This window comes from Nicotiana tabacum, chromosome 16 (assembly GCF_000715075.1).
Source record: "Nicotiana tabacum cultivar K326 chromosome 16, ASM71507v2, whole genome shotgun sequence".
Classification (NCBI taxonomy): Eukaryota; Viridiplantae; Streptophyta; class Magnoliopsida; order Solanales; family Solanaceae; genus Nicotiana; species Nicotiana tabacum.
Window position 1 is genome coordinate 168,542,696 of NC_134095.1, and position 22,268 is coordinate 168,564,963.

At 34.8% G+C, this 22,268-nt stretch overlaps 1 pseudogene; it reads right to left on the reverse strand.

The window, feature by feature from the left end:
* Positions 1-9,412: 9,412 nt before the first annotated feature.
* Positions 9,413-9,503, reverse strand: LOC142170861 (small nucleolar RNA snoR114; annotated as a pseudogene).
* Between the last annotated feature and the right edge of the window lie 12,765 nt (positions 9,504-22,268).

Sequence of the window (22,268 nt, forward strand, 5' to 3'; positions counted from 1 at the left end):
ATATATATATATATATATATATATATATATATATATATATATATATGTCATATATTTTTTTATATTACCCTTCATGCTTAACTTTTAATATAATTACCTTTTATATACCCAATTACCATTTAGAAAACCTTTTCCTGTGCTCTCCAAGCTTACATGTATGTTAAGTTCACGCGGTGTTCAGACAACATATCAGTTTGTATGTCTTTTGGTGTGAAAATTGTCTTAGGATCAACATATTTTGGAATAACCATACCAACTACCATGGCAGTAGGTTTGCGTTGTATGAATTTACTGTCCATCAAAGAGCATGTGTGGAAGCTGTTGAATTTTCTAACCTTGAACATTGCAGAATCATTTATGCTAGTTTCCTTGAAGTGTCATGTACAATTTTCACCAACACATACCAGCCAGTAGCTACAAAATAAAAATAATTTAAACACTAGTATGAAAAATGTAGATTAAAAAAAACTGTTGTAGCATAAAAGATCATATTCAACAATTTATATACAAAACAACTACAAACTATCTACAATTTTGTTAAATAATATCACAAAAAAAAACTGAAGAAGTAAAAAATTACAAATAAACTACAAAATAAAAAAAAGTTTTGACCATTCATATGTTCCTACCTTCTAGCACTAGATTTTTTCACGCTAAATTGGAACTTGTTCATGACAGAATAGTGTTTCATTGCACTTGCAATTGTTTGCTTGTCTTGGTATACTTGGACTACTTCAATAACACTTGGTGTACTTTATGTTATTATTATACTTTCATATTTCACTATCGTCGGAGATGTTGGCATATCAATTAACTTTAGTGTTCCAGATGAACCTGCAATAAAATAAAGCTAAATAATATTATGAACTATTTTTTTGTAGTTATTTTATAGAAATATTGAAATTATGTATTTCATATTGAGCTACAAATGATATGTAGTTTTATTGTTGTGATGACCCAAAAGGTCATCACTTGTGTTGCAAGTGAATTCAGTATTTCGAGGCCTAAAAACCTCCCTTTTACCTCACCTTGATTTGAGTGCGTGGTCCGGACCTATACCCGGAAGCCCTCTATGTGAAAATAAATGAGAAATAGAAATTCCTAGAATTAAAAATTTGATTTTTGGTTGATTTTGGTAAATATTTTTAGAAAACGGACCCGGATCCTTATTCCGACGATCCCGGAAGGTCCGCAGTAAAATATGGGACTTGAGCGTATGCCCGGAGATGAATTCCAAGGTCCCAAGCCTTAGAAATCAATTTTGAAAGAAATTGTTTTACTGAATTATCTAAGAAATGAAGAAAAGAATTAATATTTGAAACAATTATTATCGGGCCCGTATTTTGGTTTCGGAGCCCGGTACAAACTTGTTATAGTATTTGAAAGATAACTGTGAAATTTGGTGAAAACGGAGTTTATTTGACGTGAGTTGGACTTCCGGTTGAAGAGTTATGAACTTTGAGAGTTCTTGATGAAAATGTTGAGTTTTGAGGTTTAATTCATGATTTTACATGTTATTTTGATGATGTGATTGCACGAGTAGGCCCATATGATGTCCTTGAGTTAGTATGCATACTTGGTTTGGCGTTCCGAGGGCTCGGGTGAGTTTCGGGTAGGTTCCAGGATGTCTTAGGCTTAAAACATAGTTGTTGCAGGTTCAGAGAAGTTGGAAGGCCTCTGAACAAACCAGTGCGGTCCGTACGAAATGGAGTGCTACTGCGGAGGGGCTTGTGCAGCCGCACTAGATTTTGTGTGGTTCGCAGTGAAGAAAAATTTCACTGGTCCGACTTCGGAAGCCTATATCTTTTGATCTACAAGGAATTTTGAGATGATTCGAAAACAAAACTTTTAGCCCTTCGTGTCTAGTTTCCAAAAAGCTAAAGAAATCACAATTTGGACATCTCCAGAAAGTTATGGCCAAAATACTAAAGCATGTCACTGCAGTCCATACGGGAGTTGTGCGGTCGCACTTGATTTTGTGCGGTCCGCACAGGGGGTCTAAGAGGGGTATATTAAAATGGAATTTTCAGTTATTTTTCATTTTTCAAAACCCCAAAATCATAAGAGGCGATTTTTCAAACAACCATTCTTCTCCAAAACATTGGTAAGTGATTTCTAACTCATTTTATTCAATCATTAACATCTTTTCACATGATTCAATTTCATGGGGGAAATTGGGTATTTTGGGTAGGACCTAGGTTTTTCAAAAATTGGGGATTTGGACTTTGATTTGAGGTCCGATTTCAAAATAAATTATATATTTGTGTTCTTGGGAGAATGGGTAATCGGGTTTTGGTTCGAACCTCGGGTTTTGATCATGTGGGCCTGGGGGAGATTTTTGACTTTTGGGTAAAACTTTGGAAAACTCATTTTCATGCATTGGAGTTGATTCATTTAGCGTTTATTGATGTAATTAAGTAAATTGTAGCTAGATACAAGCGAGTTGGAAGTGGAACCAAGGGGTAAAGCGGTAGTTGAAGCTTGATTGTGCTCGTGGCTTTGAGGTAAGTGTTTGGTCCAACCTTAGCTTGAGGGATTAGGAGTCGAGTCCTATTTGTTATATGGTAGTTGTTGAGTATGACGTATAGTCATGGTGAGGAGTATCTATACATTGGTGTCTAGCATGCTCGTGAGTCTTATATTGTGATTATCATGACTTCGATGTATCTTTCATGCCTTGGTAATGGTTTCTACTTGTTGTGTAAAGTTTATGGAAGGAATTGTGACCTATGAACATTGAGGAGCGTTGGCTCAACTTGTATAACGGATTGTGAAAGTATAAGTGATTATTGAACCTCTAGAGCATTGGCTCGAGTTGTGAAGTGAATTGTGAAGTAAAAGTGAGAAAGGTTAAGAGATCATTATGTTGCCACCCTTGTCGGGCTATTGTTGCTTTATTTGTTATCTCCCTTGTCGGGATGTTGATATTACTAATGTTGTTCCCTTGCCAGGACATAATTGTTAATTTGTTGTTCCTTTGCCGGGATTCTTATTATAATCTCATTTATTCCCTTGCCCTATTGTTTGTGATTGTTGTTTGGGTGAGGAAGAGAGCTAAAGCACGAAGGGTGAGGCCGTGCATTATTTTTTCGTGAGGAAAGAGTGTAAAGCACAAAGGGTGATGTCGTGCCGCACGATGTACCATTCTATGCCGATTATATTGATTATATGGTGAGGAAAGAGAGTAAAATCACGAGGGGTGATGTCGTGCACATTTTTATTATATGATTGCTTTGGTGAGGACGAGAGTAAAAGCACGAAGGGTGATACCGTGCATTTATCGATTTCTGACTCTTTGTTGTTGTTCGAGTTATATTGTTTCTTTCGTTTACTTGTTGTCTTTCTATTTGGAATCGATATCTCCCCTACAGCATTCCTCCCCCCTCCCATACTTGACTGTTTATTTATGTATTTCTTTTCCGCTGTATATATCTGAATTGCACAGGTTTATTTGGTAGTCTGGTCCTAGCCTCGTCACTATTTCGCCAAGGTTAGGCTAGACACTTACCAGCACATAGAGTCGGTTGTGCTGATACTACACTCTGCACTATGTGTAAATCCCGGAGCAGCTCTTGGACCGTAGTTTGGAGGCTACCTTCAGTCCATGCGGAGATCCAAGGTAGACCTGCAGGCGTCCGCAGACCCTGACGTTTCCCTCTATCCCTATTTCCTGTTTCATTTTCCTTACATTCAGAAACAATATATTGTTATTTTCTTCAGACTTTGTATGTAGTAAATCTTAGATCGTCTGTGACACTGTGATACCAGGTTTTGGGTACTTAAGGCCTTAACAGTTGTAATAGATGCAGATTTCAGATATTTTATTATTTTCTTCCGCTTAAATTCTAATTTCCGTTGTTCATACGTTATCGCTTTATGTTTGTTAAAAAGAAATAAATGGATGATGAAGTTATTATTTTAAAGGATCGGCTTGCCTAGCTCACATCAGTAGGCGCCATCACGACTCCCAAGAGTGGAAAATCCAGGTCGTGACAATTGTAGAAATATTGTATATAAAATGAAATTCAATACTATTATATATATATATATATATATATATATATATATATATATATATATATATATATATATATATATTTATAGACTTTGACATGTAGTTGTTTTTGTAAAAATATTGTAGATAAGTAATATACAACCAAAATTCGATAGTAATGTAACAGAACAAACCTGCAACTGTGTTCGAATTGGTGATACTCAATACCAAATTGAAATCACGTACTGTTATACATAGCGGATATATTCCTAAGCTTTTGTTTTCCTTTTTCGTCTCCATGTATACACGAACACCCATATCGTTTCTAATTTCCATTGGAGGACAATGTTCGTTAACAATGTATTTGATTTCTATTATTTTTTCGGATGTATCTATCATTAGATGCTCTGCTATTGTAGAATTCAATAGGTTATAACTCGCATCCTCTCCGAACTACAATTCCATTGACCTGAAAGTCTCTATATCTCCCATAGATATCTCAGTTCACATTTAGTTGAAGCATAATTGGGATTTTCGACATAATTGCGGTTGTTACAGAAGAATTGTAGCTAATTTAGTCGCTTTTGATTTGTGAAATCAGAAAAACCAATGAAACAGAGTATTGTCGTAAAAACAGAGTAGTGAATTTTGGAGAGAAACGGGTGAAATTTAATAGCGAGATTTGCGTTTGATAAAATCTGGAAGAATCCTTAATATCCCAACATTCGCGCGCCTATTAAAGGAATTATATAGCTAACAAGATTCTGTTTTTAATGAGTTGTTTATATTTTGTAGAAAATTTGTTAGCAGGGCGGGTAATTTGTAAATTATGACATTTTTCGTAATATAGTTTCCTATATGGTATAGGAACGAAAATTTCCCCTTAAAATATAGTCAAAAAATTTTCTTTGAATTAAATTTTGGATGCCTACAGACGAATTTAGGGAACGTAAAACGTCCGGGGGAGTCTATGACACTTACTGAGTGATAGACTCACTCTTTACATTTTTTTTTTAAATAGATGCAGAGGGCAAAGTAATGCCCCCGGATAGATCTGAAGTTTTTTTGGACTTTTTCATTTTTAACTCGCGCGAGAAACTATTTATATTCTATAGTCAAAAAAGTATATAACTTTTTTATATAATATACATAATATATATATATATATATATATATATATATATATATATATATATATATATTGTTGGACTTTAAGCCATTGGGCTTTAAAGTAGAAGAAGTGTGAATTGGAAATGGAGGGAAATAAAATTGAGGGAAAATAAAAATTTGAAGAAGTAAACTTTTGTCTTGCACTTTGTCCCTCATTGGTGAGGGACAATCACATTTGTGTGCTTATATATAGATTCACTTCTTAAAGCTCTTAAAAGGAGTTGAAGAGAATGAACCCTCGCGCCGTCGTCGTCGCTCGGCTCGGCTTCGGCTTCGGCTTCGGCTTTGTCAAATGATCGATAAGATTATTTTTGGACAAAATTTATTTAATTATTTAATAATTAATTAAATGCCAAATCACTGCTGAAAATATGCTAGAACACTGCTGAAAGTTCAGAGGGCCTCGCTGGCTGCGATAGCGGTAGAACCGCGGCAGGCCGCATATTATCTGAAAAGGCACCTTTCGAGACACCTCTTCTGATATTTACCTATAAATTCTGAGGCAAGGCTGCATCTTCAAGATACGAAAAACATTCTAGAACTTCTTTCTTTCTGAATATACTGCATCCTACTTCGCAGTCTCTCTCTCTCAAATTCGTAAGTGTGATTTTGCTCCGTTCTTTGAGTTCGTTGGTATCCTGCAGTTTGTATTGCCACTGTTGCAGGAAGGTTTATTCCGTTTTATCCTGGGAGGATTTAATCCATTACCTTGGCAACGTGTGAGGGGGTTAAAATTCCTTAAGGACACACAAGAAAATTGTGGACTCGGAATATTTCTGATTCTTTACTATTTTATACATTTCTTTATTCTTCTAACAGTTTTCTGATTTTTTGTTTTAACACAGCAACGCTCACACACACACACACATATATATATATATATATATGTATGTATGTATGTATGTTTTTCGACTATTATTTTGAGAATGATTATACTATGTCATTTTCCCAAATTTTATCGTGTAGTGAAGCATCTTTTATAAGAACAAAAATTCCTACACAAAAAGGTATAAACGTTTTATTCTCTTAATTATACAATTCAAACACTTGGAACTGATAGTTTATAGACTATTCATCTATGTACCGTCAGCTCTATTTTTAACATTACATAGGGAAATACATAAAGGAATACTAATACAAAGTAGACTATGGTTTGAGTTTAACTAATATCCATCAACAGTATAGTGACATTTTTACACTATCAGATCACCTGAAATATATTCGTAAGTAACCACCCTCCATACAACAGGTAGTTAACTGTGACGTAATAATGTAAAAAATAAATTACGCTGTGGACGTATATAAGTTAAACTCTATATTTATTAAAGAGCCAATTTAAGAAGTAGGACATGGACATATGTAACAACAAGGAGTACATGAGCAAATCTCCATTTTTCTACGTTGAAGCTCAGCAAAAAAGCCCTTTGAAACTGGAGTAAAATAGTTGTCTATAGTTGCAATACTATCACTTAAATAATTACCATCAGAAGAAGAATTGCAAAGAATGAAAAGAAAGGAAAAAAACATGAAAATTGCAAATATGGACATTGTGTTCTTTTTTGCCATGGGTTTAAAAAGTGGCTATATTGATGAATAATCTTAGCATTCATGCAACTGTTTATATAGCTATGATAAGGTCCAAATTTTGATATTTTCAAGAGATATATCTTAGTAATTAGCAGTATAGTATAAGAATAAAACTTGAATACAAAGTGAGTTTTTGTCTTATGAGATTTCAAGAGAATCTTTCTGTCTGCATAATAAACTATATATTAAATGAGAAAATATCTAAGGATGTGGCCTCGTGGTTAATAAAGTGAGTTGAGAATCATGAGATCTCAGGTTCAACGCCCCTCGGAGGTAAAAACAAGGTGATTTCTCAATACTTGTACTTGTGGGATGCAGTAGATATCCCTTGAAATTAATCGAGGTACTCGTAAACTAGCCCGAACAACATGATTATCAAAAATATGATAGAAAGGGTTGGATCTTTTAGTCGTCCCTGTATGATGTAGATAAAACCTTTTTCGAACATATAGGTTTTCACGGTCCATATTTTATTTATAGATTTAACTTATACACACTGATAGAGTAATTTTTTATTTATTATCGTATTTAATCGGTTATAGCAATCTATTCACTGCATTGTCTATGTTACCTATTTACAATTTATATAGATAATTAAATTTTGCTATTGGTCATGTTGACCGGATAGTGCATAAAAATTACAAACCGTAAGAATATCTATTTTATTTATTTTCACAATTTTTAATACCTCAAGCTTTAAACTAAAAAAGAACTTAGTAAACTAATTTTTTATATTAAAAAAATTAGGAAAAGGGGACTCAGATGAGTAACTCTACCGTGGCAGGATACTATTCTATCACTAAATCGCTGGTGCTTGTTGAAGCTAACTCTCTCATTTTAATATATGAAAGTCTCCCTTTTGTTTAATTAAATAATTTTTTATGATTAGTTGTTTTCTCGCGGAAGATTTGAGGAAGAATCGGACCATGTTGGATTAATTGTACATGGACATCATTTTTGCTACAAATTGTTTCCATAGCTGGAACCATGATCTTCTACTCACATGATGTCAACTTTTGCCGCATTGAATAAAGGCTCAACGAGACCAAAAAATGTCTGAATAAATTGCTACCCTACTTAAACATTTCAACAAATGCTATATTGTACACAAACATCATATTTGTTACAAATTATTTTCATGGCCGGAACATGTGATCCCACTTGACTTGGGAATGCCAACCTCCCTTAGCTTAGCCCTTTACGACCTTTTTTGCCTTCTCACTGCCATTCATCGGTTAAGACTACGTCACCTAAATCAACAAAAAAGAGGAAGGCATTTCTCATTGTTGGCTAGCCTGGGCTCCACACCAGATTTTATCTGAGATGGCGAGAATTCTTTAGTAAAGGCATGGCTTAAGCCAACTCGGGATCTTCTGCTCACACGACGTCAACTCTTGCTACATTGCGCAAAGGCTCAACGAGACAAAAAAATCGAATAAATTGCTATTCTATTAAGCATTTCAATAAGTGCTATAAAGAAAATACGCAGAGAAAATGAAGATTCAAATATACAAATATGTTGCAAAAGGAGTTCATTCAAGGTTTACACCAAATAAGCTGTTTAATTACATTCACCAATAACATGATCATTTATTCTTATTTATAAAACTCCACTCTAATTCTAAACAAAAGATGATCAAACATACATATAGGATCATGAAACCATAAAAAATGGACATGTTTATTAGCATAGCCATTTTTAAGAACATGGACATGGAAATGCACAGCAAGGATAGCAAGGGCAACGCTCCATTCGTCGTCGTCGGCGCAGCTCGTCGGAAACTCTCTTTGATGCAAGAGTAATATTGTTGTAATTTTCAACAGTTTTAGATATTGATTCATCACCTCTAATAGCCATTAAATTGCCATTAGATGAAGAGCTACAAAGTAAGAAAAAAGTCATCAAGAAAACCATGAAAAAGGGAAGTATAATTAGTGTTGCATTTAACTTTGCCATGTTGATATATTAAGTTTATATGCAAAATGATTTATATAGGCGTTGTTGAATCATATTTTCAAGATTCTTGTGAGTATTTTGAGTTCGGCTTTTAAAGCAATAGATTGTACTTAAGTGGTTAATTTTGGAAAGGAAAAGAAATTGGTGGATATTTCAAGAGAATCTTTTATGCCGTAGAGGAAAAATAAAAAAAAAAATTAGTAGTTCGAATATTACGAGGAGAACCTTGGAGGAATGGTAAGGTTGTTTTGGTATGACCTATAGTTCACGTATTCAACTTGTGAAAGCACACACTAATGTTTGCATTAGGGTAGGTTGTCTACATCACGTCCCTAAGGGTGCGACCATTCTCCGGTTATTGTGTGAATGTAAGATATTTTGTGCATCGGACTACCCTACATATGAATAAATGTCACTAATGGTCATTGGCCTTATTACATTTTATTAAGCGAAAAGACAAACTCCTATCTATTTGGTCCTAGAAGGACCTTCCCCAGATTTGGCATCCTTAGCTCTGTCGAACAGCTTTCCCAGTTGTCGAAGTCCCAGCAATAGGTAGGTGAAAGCAGACACTAATGTTTGCATTAGGGTAGGTTGTCTACATCACGTCCCTAAGGGTGCGACCATTCTCCGGTTATTGTGTGAATGTAGGATATTTTGTGCATCGAACTACCCTACATATGAAGTAAAAAATAAATAAAGGGAAGCTCGGATGCTCAACTTGTCTTGCTGCAAATTCAGAAGAGTGCGGAGACCCTAATCACCACATTGAGCGCAAATTATTCATCACAGCTAACCCCACAATTGCACCAGCCGGGAATTGAACCCGGGTATGTACCGTGGCAGGATACTATTCTAGTACTAGACCACAAGTGCTTATTGCTTACATATCTCTCTTTAGATTTTCAAAATCCACGGCCAAGGGCTGCTCCCTCAATCTCACCAGCTATTTAACCATGAAAAATGGAAGTTATAAGGGCGAGTTCAAGATTTAACTACTGAGGCGCCTTTTGGATTAAAGTTCAAGGGGCCAAAACCATAAGTCCAGAAACCTTGAGGTGGTCGAAAGGGGTTGGATCATAGCGGACAGTACCTTGACAGTTGTGCATGAGTCGTTACAGAACCAAATCACTGGAATAATTATTTAAAACAGTAATTGACTAATTATCTTTAAACCCTCAATAACCTTTTAAACTTGCATATACAAGAATTAGTGCCATATATAGAGTGTCACTTATATAGGAAAATAAAGAGAGAGCATAACATCCATGAACTAAACTCAAACAAGCATCTCCCAACACTAAAAATTATTGAGAAGATAAGCATTTTATTCATGAAGCAGCAGCAACAACAACAACCCAATAAAATTTCACAAGTAGGAATTTGGGGAGGGTAGTGTGTATGCAAACCTTACCCCTACCCCGAGGAAGTAGAGAGGTTCTTTCCGATAGACCCTCGGCTCAAAAAAACAAAAGGAGACAATACATCAGTTCCCACAACAGAAACCATAAAGTTTATTCATGAAGCCAAGTGCAAATTTGGCTACAATTAACACATATTACAATTAACAACATAGTTATTAATTCTTCAATTTGGCAATGCAACAAGTACAAGAACCACATTGAGGGACACAAATTCTGCAATAGGATATGACATCAAGATTACGATTAGTTTTCTTAAGCTGATCATTAGCAGCAGAGTGGGATAAGAGCATTCTGTGTGTTGGATTATCAATAATATCACGTGAGCTAGCACTTTGGTTGAAGCAAAGTGCAGATAAAACAATGAAAATGGCAAAAATTGCTAATTTGGTTCTTGCCATTGCACTAGTAGATATACTATATATGATAGTATTAAATATGGCTATGTAGTGAAATACAACTCCTTGCTCCTCCTTTATATAGAGCTTATCATGTATATGTAGCCATTTTATTACTCCCTCGGTTCCATTTTATGTGGCACAATTTAATGTGCACGGTTTTAAGATATAACGAAAGACATACCCCCTTCGTTCTATCTTATGTGATGCAGTTTGACTGGACAAAAAGTTTAAGAAATAAAGTAAGATTTTAAAATTTGTAGTGTAAAATAAGCCATAGGTATTTGTGTAGCTATAAATCATCTGAATAAGGTTAAAATAAAAATTTAAAAGTTAAATTATTTTTAATATAAAATAATATTATTCTTTCTGTGACAGAATAAAAAGAAAAGTGTATTACATAAATTGGGACAGAGGGAAGTCAGGATTTATCTTAAACATGTCATGATACTTCTACGACTATAAAAGCATGTCATTAAAGATAACATTGACAGCTTAAAAATAATTTGTTTTCCAATATGAAAATATATATTTTATTTTTAAACGAATTAATAAGAAAATAGCGTCACATAAATTGGAACTGAGAAATACATAAATATTTTAAAATACAATATTTGAATGATGCTTATCGATCGACAAATACAGTGTAGTTGAAGACTTAAATGGCCCAGCCCCTTTATTTGAAAATAAATTGCCTACTTGTCTAAAAGCATACAATGTAATAGACAAATTTATTAGCTGACTTTGAATTTTGTGTTTACTGCTGATGTCATGAATGATGCATATCTTTGTGAGAAAAAGATACAGTAAAATTTTGAGTGATTTTATAGTGAAAATAATTTAAAAGAGAAAAATTATTTTGAATTTATTAGCCTCGAAGATTTTTTTTATACCCAAGTGAAAAGTATAGCTAATCTCAAATATGGTTGTGAAATGAAATATAGATCAGATGTTTCTCATCACGGAAAAATTATACAGAAACTATTTCTTTTAATTATATAAATATTGTTGAATTTCCCTCTAAGAGAAAATTCTAGTGTAGTGAAATAGAGGGTTCAAAAATTACATTTATCACACGCTCAAATTATAGTAACACTCTTTTAGTATTTTTTGAGTACCCTTAATTAGTTTTTTGGAGAAATTTTACACGGTAGATCAAACCGGGAGTTTTTCTAACCAATTTAAGCTCCTATTTTAGTTTGTTTAGCAACCATTGTGATTTTTACACAAATAACACGTCGGATTCGTTATTTATTTTTTCTAGCCGGTATACATAGATTACATAATGATTATACACTTTTATACATATATTATATATGGATAATACATATATTGTATATTTACCGTCTTTTTTTAGTTTAAACGATTGGGTGAGTGGCTATTTAAATTAAGGGCAAGTGCACAGATAGCCATTTTTGGGAATGTTATTTAGAGATTAGCCAGTATTTATTTTGTCCTGAAATTTTAGACTAAAAATCTTAACTTCAGGACAATTCAGCACATTTTTGTCCTAAATTTTTAAATTGAAAAACTAGAATTCAGGATCACTGACTAATTCCTAAATAGCAACCCTTTAGAGTGGCTACCTAGTATCATTTCTACTTTGATTAATTCTTGAAAATTTTACCTCCTATAGCAAAGGTATATACTCTATTTATTATAAACCAAAATTATTTTAAAATATTATTCTATATCTACCTTTTATATTTTATAGCAAAATAGGTATTTATGGTATACACTATCGTTAAGGCGTTAAATATGCTATTTATGTTTTCTCTCTCTCTCTTTCTTTCAGTTAATACACGATTATCTCTCAAAATCACAGCAAAATACTTCTTCTTTCTCTTTCCATGATCTCTCTCTCTCTCTCTCTCTCTCAGCAAAATTGTGGTAATTGTTAAAGCACGATTCTCTCTCACAGCACGATTCTCTCTCACATTCAACGTTTTTGCTCCAAAAATTCGTGGTAATTGTTAAAGTTTTTGTCCAGTTCACACCAAATTACTCTGTCATTCTTCTTTTTCTCTTCACTCTTTTTTTTCTAATTTTCACCATTGTTAGGTTTTCAGCAAGAAACTTCAAATTTCGTCTTCAATGGTTGATTCAATAACTCCGAAAAGGGTTACACGAGGTATACCCACTAAAGCACTCAATTTTGATGGGCCATCTTTCGATTTGTGAATCACTCAAGAGGAACCTAAATTTGCAGGTTCATCAGCAACCATGGAAGCCAAGAGGCGAACAAAAATACGCAATAACCCTATGAAACAAGGTCAAGATGACAAATCTTCGAAAAAAAATCAATAGTTCCTGATGTTCCGTGTTGCTTCCAAACACACACGCAAGTATACGTGGTCATACAAGTAATATAGGATTGTAAGTCCAGATATCGTACCCATAAGGACTTGTGATTAACTATTTACTAAATTAAACTAACATAATTAATCTATCCAAGTGATTTTCTAAAGTATGAATATTTAATTAAAACTAATCTAGAGTATCAAACTAAGAGATTAAAGGAAACAATTTGGCGAAATTATACATGAATTCGATGGGAGACGATATTCTAGAGCTATGGGTTAGCTAATGTCACAATCCAAACCCCAACTCGGTTGTGATGGCACATCTCGTGAAGACAAGGCCAGCCAACTAAACCCAATTCACCTTTTTAAGACAGCTAAACAATATAAAAGCAGTCTAAACATAATTTAATGATAATAAATAGCGGAAATACAACCCGACACAGCCCAAACCGGGGTATCACAAGTCACGAGCGTCTATAAGGTCTAAAATACAAATAAGTTCTGAAATAGGCTAATTACAAACTAATGAAAAGAGGGAAAAGCAGTGCTGCGAATGCTGGCAACTACCTTGCTAAACTCCGATAACTCTGCTTCCAATTAGTCAAACCCCGCTACCGGATGTATAAATACCTGAATCCGCATGTAAGGTGCAGGGAGTAAAGTGAGTACTCCAACTTAGTGAGTAATAATCATAACTAAAGTCTGAATGGTAAGAAATCACGTAAAGCATATCAGGGTGATGTATAGAAGCAGTTCAAACCAGTAAGAAAGCAGTGAAGGTGTAAAATCTCTTAAACAATCTTAGCTCAGTTGGAAACTACTTTGAAAATGACCTTTTCAACCGCTATGCAAATGAATGCAAACAATTAGTGCAGATAAACACAGTAATTCGTCACTCGGGCACAAATACACAATTAAAGCAGGTAAATAACAGGCAAATAAGAGAAAATAAGCACATAAGGTTGCCCCACGGGCTCAATCTCATAACAATACCAGCCCCTCGGGCTCAATCTCACATCACGATGGGTACCCGCGCTCACTGGGGGTGTGCAGACTCCGGGAGGGCCCCCTTACGGCCCAAGCGTAATATCAAGCCATCTCGTGGCATCATATCTAGGCCCTCGACCTCATATCAATCAAGCCACCTCGTGGCGTATATATCTCAGGCCTTCGGCCTCATAAACAATATCAACAAGCCATCTCGTGGCGTACATATCTCAGGCTTTCGACCTTAAATCAGTATCAGTGTTTCCTTACAACTAGGCCTTCGGCCTTACTCAGTCAAAAATACTCACAAGCCCCTCGGGCATTAGTAAAACAGTATCTCTCAGCCCAAAACGTCATTTAAAATATCATTTAAGTCTCAAACTGAGAAAAGATGGTTGAGTAGTAAAACAGTGGAAAATAACATGACTGAGTTCAATTAATAAGTCAAACAGTAAGGAAATAGTAATAAAAATCTCCAAAGGGTTTAAATAGTTGGCATGAAGCCCAAATATGGCAATCATCCCAAATCATGATGATAACATATAAGTTTCAGTCAAGAGGTAAAACTATCAATCGGGACGGACCAAGTCACAATCCCCAATAGTGCACGACCCACGCTCGTCATCAAGCATGTGCCTCACCTCAATATAGCACTACAATGTGCGATCCGGGGTTTCAAACCCTTAGAGCATCATTTACAATCATTACCCACCTCGAACCGGCTAAATCTCTAACTCACAACGCCTTTGCCCCTCGAATCGGCATTCACGCGTGTCGAATCTATCCAAAATCAGAACGAATGTGTCACAATATGTTAAGGGAACAAAGCCCTAGCGAAAACAATCGAATTACCACAAAATTCCAGAAATTGGTCAAACCCGACCCCTCCCACATCTAGAATTTGACAAAATTCACAAAACTAGAATCCTTATACTCTCACGAGTCTAACCATACAAAAATTATCCAATTCCGATACCATTTGGTCCTTCAAATTATCATTTTACATTTTTGAAAGATTTCACAATTTTCTTCCCAAATCATGAATTAATTAATGAATTCAATGATAGAATCATGTACTCTAGCCAAATCTGAGTTAGAATCACTTACCCCGATGAGTTTCTTGAAAAGCATTCAAAAAATTGCCAAAATCCGAGCTCTCTAGGTCAAAATATCTAATAAAACCCAAAACCTCGTATTTATAGAGTACCCCACAGATTTCCACCTCCGCGGACCGCACAAAATCGACCGTGGTCCGCACAAAAACGACCCCGGCCGCACAGGCTTTCCTCTACAGTGATAGGCTTTAGTATTTTGGCCATAACTTTGGATACAGATGTCCATATTGCGATATCTTTACCTTTCTGGAAACTAGACACGAAGGTCTACAACTTTTGTTTTTGAATCATCTCAAAATTCCTTGTAGATCAAAAGATATGAGCTTCCGAAATAAGACCAGTGAAATGTTCCCCACCGCGGCCGCACAGCATTTTGTGCAGTCCGCACAGCACCTACCGCGGCCGCACTTCTTTTTATGCGGACCGCGCAGGTGGATTCCGAGGCCTGCAACCCTTCTGGACTTGCTACAGCTATGATTTTCGGCCTAAAACATCTCGGAACCCACCCGAAATTCCCGGAACTTCAAACTAATTGTACCAACACATCCCATAACATCGTTCAAACTTGTTCAAAACTTCAGAATGCTCACAATAACATCGATCACCAATTTAACATAGGATTCAAGCCTAAGAACTCCAAGAACTCTTAAATTATGCTTTCAATAAAAAAGCCTATCAAATCTCGTCCGAATGACCTGAAATTTTGCACACACATCCTAAATGACACAACGAAACTACTGCAACTCTCGGAATTCCATTCCGACCCCTATATCAAAATTTTACCTATCGACCGGAAAGCGCCGAAATCTCAATTTCGCCAATCCAAGCCTAAACTTTCCACGGACTTCCAAAATGCATTCTGATCACGCTCCTAAGTCCCAAATCACCTAACGGAGCTAACCAAATTATAAAAATTTCAATCCGAGATCATATACAAACAAGTCAAATATTGGTCAAACCTTTCAAGTTCAAGCTTTAAACTGGGAACTGTTCTTCCAAGTTTATTCCAATGATCCTGAAAACCAAAATCAATGATTTACATAAGTCATATCACATCACATGGGGCAAGTAATGCCCGAGAACTGGCGAGCGAAATGCAAAAGCTCAAAACGACCGGTCGGGTCGTTATAGCTAACAATCTCGTTGAGTCGTCCACTTAAATTGTCTAATTAATTTATCTGGTTTATTGGTGACATGATTAATATTACTCGTAATATTCTCCCGAATTACTACTCGCCTATTTAAGCTAACTTAACGCCTATATTCCTATGGAATCAGGATTAACAAGAACACATTTATAATTCCCGTATAGTATCCAAGCAAGGGGATTAGGTATATTCTTATCCTAACCGCAAATCCGTTTCTCGATACTTAGGTTCAAGATCTTGCTCTACTCAATCTTTTATGCAATCTAAAATTCCCTCTCCCGAGTTCAATCTTAGATTCGTAGATAGTATTTAATTAGTGATCAAGCAATCAAATAATTAAGCGCAAGATTGAATAAATAAACCAATATGATAAAATAACAAGAACAATTCAAGCTTCAAACTACAACGTTCATGTAGCACCCACAACTCTAGAATTAATAAACTATAAGATTAAAGGAAGAGAAGACGAAGAAAAACTGATATTCCTTGCTCCCGAGTGTTCCGTGCTTGTGTTTTCCTCTCAAAGGGGTGTCCTCCCCCTCCAAAATAGGTTTAGACTTGCTTTTATACGAGTTGGGGGCATCTTGGATCAAAATAACGTTGTCCCGAGCGAGGTCGGACACTTTTCCATCACCAGCGCCCAAGGTAGCGTGGGGAGCTATCCCTAGCGCTGGGATTTTTGAGTTTCTAGAAATTGGGCCACAGGTAGCGCCCCATGCTACTTGTGGCATTACAAATGGTTATTTATAATTTTTCTCTTTTTTGGCTCTAATCTCACACCTTTTGCCCCATATTATATCTGGATGATTCCTACACATTAAAATACCACGAATTAACACAATTTATAACATTACACATCCAAAAGTTACAAACACATATGTAAAATGCGAGGCAATATGCATATAATATACATACTTTAGCCGAATATCAATACCCCACACTTAGACTCTTGCTTGTCCTCGAGCAATGGTACTATCAACTACACCCCAACAACGTATGCATCTCAACTACAGAGGAGCACTTCAATTTTTAACCATACACTCTACCCTTAACTATGATCGATATCGGCAATCAAGAACGAACATGCAAATTTCACATTCTTTCTGTTTTAAACATGCCCAATTATAAACATTTGAATTCAATCAATTCATACAACCTATTTGTAATCACCCTACCTCAAGAGCCGACTCGTTGCCACTAAGCTCCCTCAACTCGCGCACTCACCCACAAGAGAAGTTTACAACATTACCAGTCCTTCATGAGATCATGTGCCCTCACCAACAAATAAAAGAGTAAATATATAATAGTCCACACATTCAAGTATGCATTTGAAAAAAATTGAAGAACATCACACAATTGAACAAAATTCACTCACTCTCAGAAAGAATTTCATGTGCATCCCATGGCCGTACCATAAGCTTGCCCGTAGTGTACATCTCTACTAATCTAAGCTAGCCAAATCTTGGATCAATTAGGGCTTTAAGGTTGTAATGTAGGCTAAGAGATGGGTAGGATACATTTAGGAATACTGACTAACCCCCCTAAGCACTTTAATACACTACACTCACAAATCGAGTACATATTCTTCTCAACTAATTCGCTAACAATCCCGTTAAGTCTTCCACTTAAATTGTCTAATCAATTTATCCGGTTTATTAGTTGACATGGTTAATATTACTCGTAGTATTCTCCTGAATTTCTACTCCCCTATTCAAGCTAACCTAACGCCTATATTCCTATGGAATCAAGATTAACTAGAACGCATTTATAATTCCTGTATAGTAACCAAGCAATGCAATTAGGTATATCCCTATCCTAATCGCAAATATGTTCTTGATACTTAGGTTCAAGATCTTGATCTAATAAATCTTATATGCAATCTAAAATTCTCTTTTCCGAATTCAATCCTAGATTCGTAGATAGTACTTAATTGGTGATCAAGCAATCAAATAATTAAGCGCAAGATTAAATAAATAAACCAATACGATAAAAATAACAAGAACAACTCAAGCTTCAAACTACAACGGTCATGTAGCACCCACAATTCTAGAACTAATAAACGATGAGATTAAAGGAAGAGAGGAGAAGAAAAACTAATAATCCTTGCTCCCGAGTGTTCCGTGCTTGTGCTTTCCTCTCAAAGTGGTGTCTCCCCTCCAAAATAGGTTTAGACTTGATTTTATACGAGTTGGGAGTGTCTTGGGTCGAAATAACCTTGTCCCAAGAGAAGTAGGACACTTTCCCATCACTAGCACCCAGGGTAGCATGGGGCGCTATCCCTGAAGCTGGGATTTTGGATGTTCTGAAACTGGGCCACAGGTAGCGCCCCACGCTACTTGTGGCGCTACAAATGACTATTTTTAATTTTTTTCATTTTTGGCTCTAATCTTGCACCTTTTGCCCCATATTGCATCTGAATGATTCCTACACATTAAAATACCACGAATTAACATAATTTATAACATTACACATCCAAAATTTACAAAATATGAGTACAATGCGAGGCAATATGTATATAAATATACATACTTTAACTGAATATCATTCCTCAACTTTCTGTACAAAACGTAACTGTGGAAAAGAGAAGAAAACTTATCGATGTTTCTTCTAGGAGCAAGGGTAAAGAGGTCACTAAAGAAAGTAGCTCAAAAATACGAAATTTAGATGTATTTATATGTATTTGAGTCCACATACACTGATTTTAGTTTGTACAATGATTTTTATGTATTTAGATATATTTATATGTATTTGAGTTTAGAATAACAATTTTAAATACACCAACAGTTCAGTAATCATTGCCATAACTCAAAGTTGTATTTTTGTCATAATCAGTGTATTTAGATGCATTCATGACTGAGTTCTATATTTACTGTTTTGTATGTACTGTATTTTGTCTACAATAAAAATAATGTATTAATACATTTACAAGTTGATAACCGATAAGACGAACCATCAAGCGTAAATATCCGCCCCAATCCCGCCCGATAAGCAGCCCTACTTTCAAGAGGGATCCAATGTCGACAATAAGAGTTCTAATCATAACAAGCAGCCAAAGTGTCACAAGGGAACAAATACCAAAAATATAGTATATAAAGAAGTATTAGGTAAGATACGATTACATTTTTAATTTCTATATTACTAATACATATATCATTTTTAGGTTCAGATGATGATGTTGAATTATTTTAAATTCAAGTACAGCATAATAACGTTTCCACATCAACCGTTACATTCATATAGATATATTATAGGTAAATTTACTTAATATCTATAAATAATTATTTGAGAATATACGTGAAAAGTATGGATGTCAAAATTTTAGCGACCAAACATCAAAATATTGCATGTTGATGTTTGGTTGCTAAAATTTTGGCATCCATACTTTTCACCTATATTCTCAATTAATTATTTGTTGAGTGTGTATATATATATATATACACACACTCAACAAAATTTAAATCTGATCCCATAGTTTTAATTGTACATTAGTTTAGTGCAAATTAAAATTGAACCCACTTATTCTAATATTAATTTCGCCTCTGATATTAGTCTACAAGGAAACTGAAAAATTCTACAAGAAAACTGAAGAATACTCATAGGAAGTTGTTTGAATAATCTTTTATGGTAGTGGCTAGAAAACCAACTAAGCAAGAGGATAAAGATCATCAAAGATTCAAAAGGCTAAATGGATGATGAACTACTACGGAAATCTCCAACAACTAAAAGAGTGTTCACAAGGCTCAACTATATAAAGAAGAAGAACTGAAAGAGAAATATATAAATATTTAACTACTATAGATTCAAAAGTTGTCCATCACTCTTTTTCTAAAGCTACAACCGTGCCATTGTTATTGTTTTGTTTTGGTGCCTAAAATCGCTCCTTAGAATGTATATTGAACTTCGCCGAGATCATATATGAGTGCACTGCCATCATCATCAATCAATATCTTCTCATGTTTCAAATCACAAAGAATGAGAAAGTTGATGTGCAATATAAGCAAGAGTTATGCAACTTTCTTTGAAAACTTCAATGTTGTTGGCCAATCCAATCCTTTAATCTTTGATGATAGGTCCCCATTAATTCTTCATTAGCGTGAGAACAACGAAACTTTGCTGATCAATTGAATTTAAACCCGGCCTACAACATTTGTAATGTCCCATTACCCGGATAAATGACTTATGCAGCTAACTTGTGGGCAACTTTAACCTCGCTCTCATAGAAAAAGCTGAAATTGCCTGTGATCTTCAAGGCACACTCACCTCGAAGCAATTCTAATGTGTTCACATCATCACATTAGTATGAAAGGACCAAAATTGATACTTGCAGTAATAATTGTTGATCCTCTTCTGCAGTTATACAATAATGATAGTATTAATTTAGCGTTCATTCTATCAAAATAGGCATGTAAACAAAAATTAGATAAACAAAATTATGTATTCATATACAAACGGTTTTCCATCATCACCCCAAAGCATTTATATATATATATATATATATATATATATATATATATCAATTAATATTAATTAAACAAAGAATACAATTTACACAAGTAATTCATGCTTTGAGAATTTTATTCTCAAATTTTGACATCTATTTTTAATATTTACGCTAGATAAGTTCTTTATAAAATTATATGTATAAGTATATTTTGATATGATATATTTTTTACGAATTAAATAGAAGCAGTAACAATTATGCTTAACAATTATTTAAGTATGTATAAGTTTTTATAACATAATGTTTAAGATTAGAGAACTCAAAACATTATGTTTCTCGAAAGAAGAAGAAAAACAAGAGATTTTTCTTTCCTACGCTATATATGAAACTTTATTACCCTTCCTAATCAAGCTTTACTTAATTACATGGTCATATACAATTTATCAATTATATACAAATAAGTTTTAAATGGGTATCCCTTTATATTCGGAATTGAATAAGGAATATCAGTTATTTCCCCGTACCTTTATACCTACCCTATCTCTCTCTCTCTCTCTCCTCTCTCTCTCTCTCTCTCTCTCTCTCTCTTCGTCTCTCTATCTCTTCTTCTATGCTTTTCCCCCAATTTTTCTTCCTTTGTTGTTTTTTATGTATAGAATTTTAATGGAACTAATCATGGATTTCAGTCGTTAGTTTGAACTTAGCAATTTCCTTTCATATTGCTCAATTGATGTTCGAATTAAAATTGTCAATCAATAAAATTTTGAAAGTGTTTGATTCTCTACCATTGACAGCCATTAAAAAGCTTCAAAGCTTTGAATTCGAATTTGGATTGTTCAAAAACTATTATTTGTTTGGATTGGGTGTTGTTGCAAACAATTGAGAATATTTTTGGAGTTTATAATCAATTTTGAGGGTGTTTGGTGAAAGACTTGATTTTGGCCAAATTTCAGATTAAAAATTGAAGAAGAAGATATGACATACAATATACTTACGAAATTGTATTAAAGTTGTATTATAGTTGTATGTAAATTGTATTTGTAATGACTTGAACGGTCATTTTGAGCATTTGCACTTTGCTCGCCAGTTCTTGGGCGTGACTAGCCCCGTATGATGTATTATAACTTATGTAAATCGACGGTTTTGATTTTCAGGTTAATCGGAACAGATATGGAAGAATGATTCTCAGCTTGAAGCTTTAAATTTGAACAGTGTAACCAAGTTTTGATTTTCTAGTATTCAATCTCGAATTTGGATTTTTATGATTTGATTAGCTCCATTAGGTGATTTTGGACTTGGGAGCGCGTCCAGAATATGATTTGGAGGTCCGTGGTGGAATTAGGCTTGAATTGGCGAAATTGAAAATTTGCCGATTTTCGGTCGGCAGTTGAAATTTTGATATCGGGGTCGGAATGAAATTTTTGAAGTTAGAGTAGGTTCGTGGTGACATTTGTGATGTGTGTGAAAAATTTGAGGTCATTCGGACGAGGTTTGGTAGGTTTCGGCATCGTTTGCAAAATTTAAAAGTTTAGAAGTTCTTAGGCTTGAATCCGATGGTAATTTGGTGTTTTGATGTTGTTTTGAGTGATCTGAAAGTTCGACTAAGTTCTATGTTGATATGTGACTTGTTTATATTTTTAGTTGAGGTCCCGAGGGCCTCGGGGTGAATTCGGATGGTCATGGGGAAGTTTGAAATTTGGAAAGTGCAGCTGAAGCTGCTGTTGCTGGTGTTTCCGCACCTACGAAT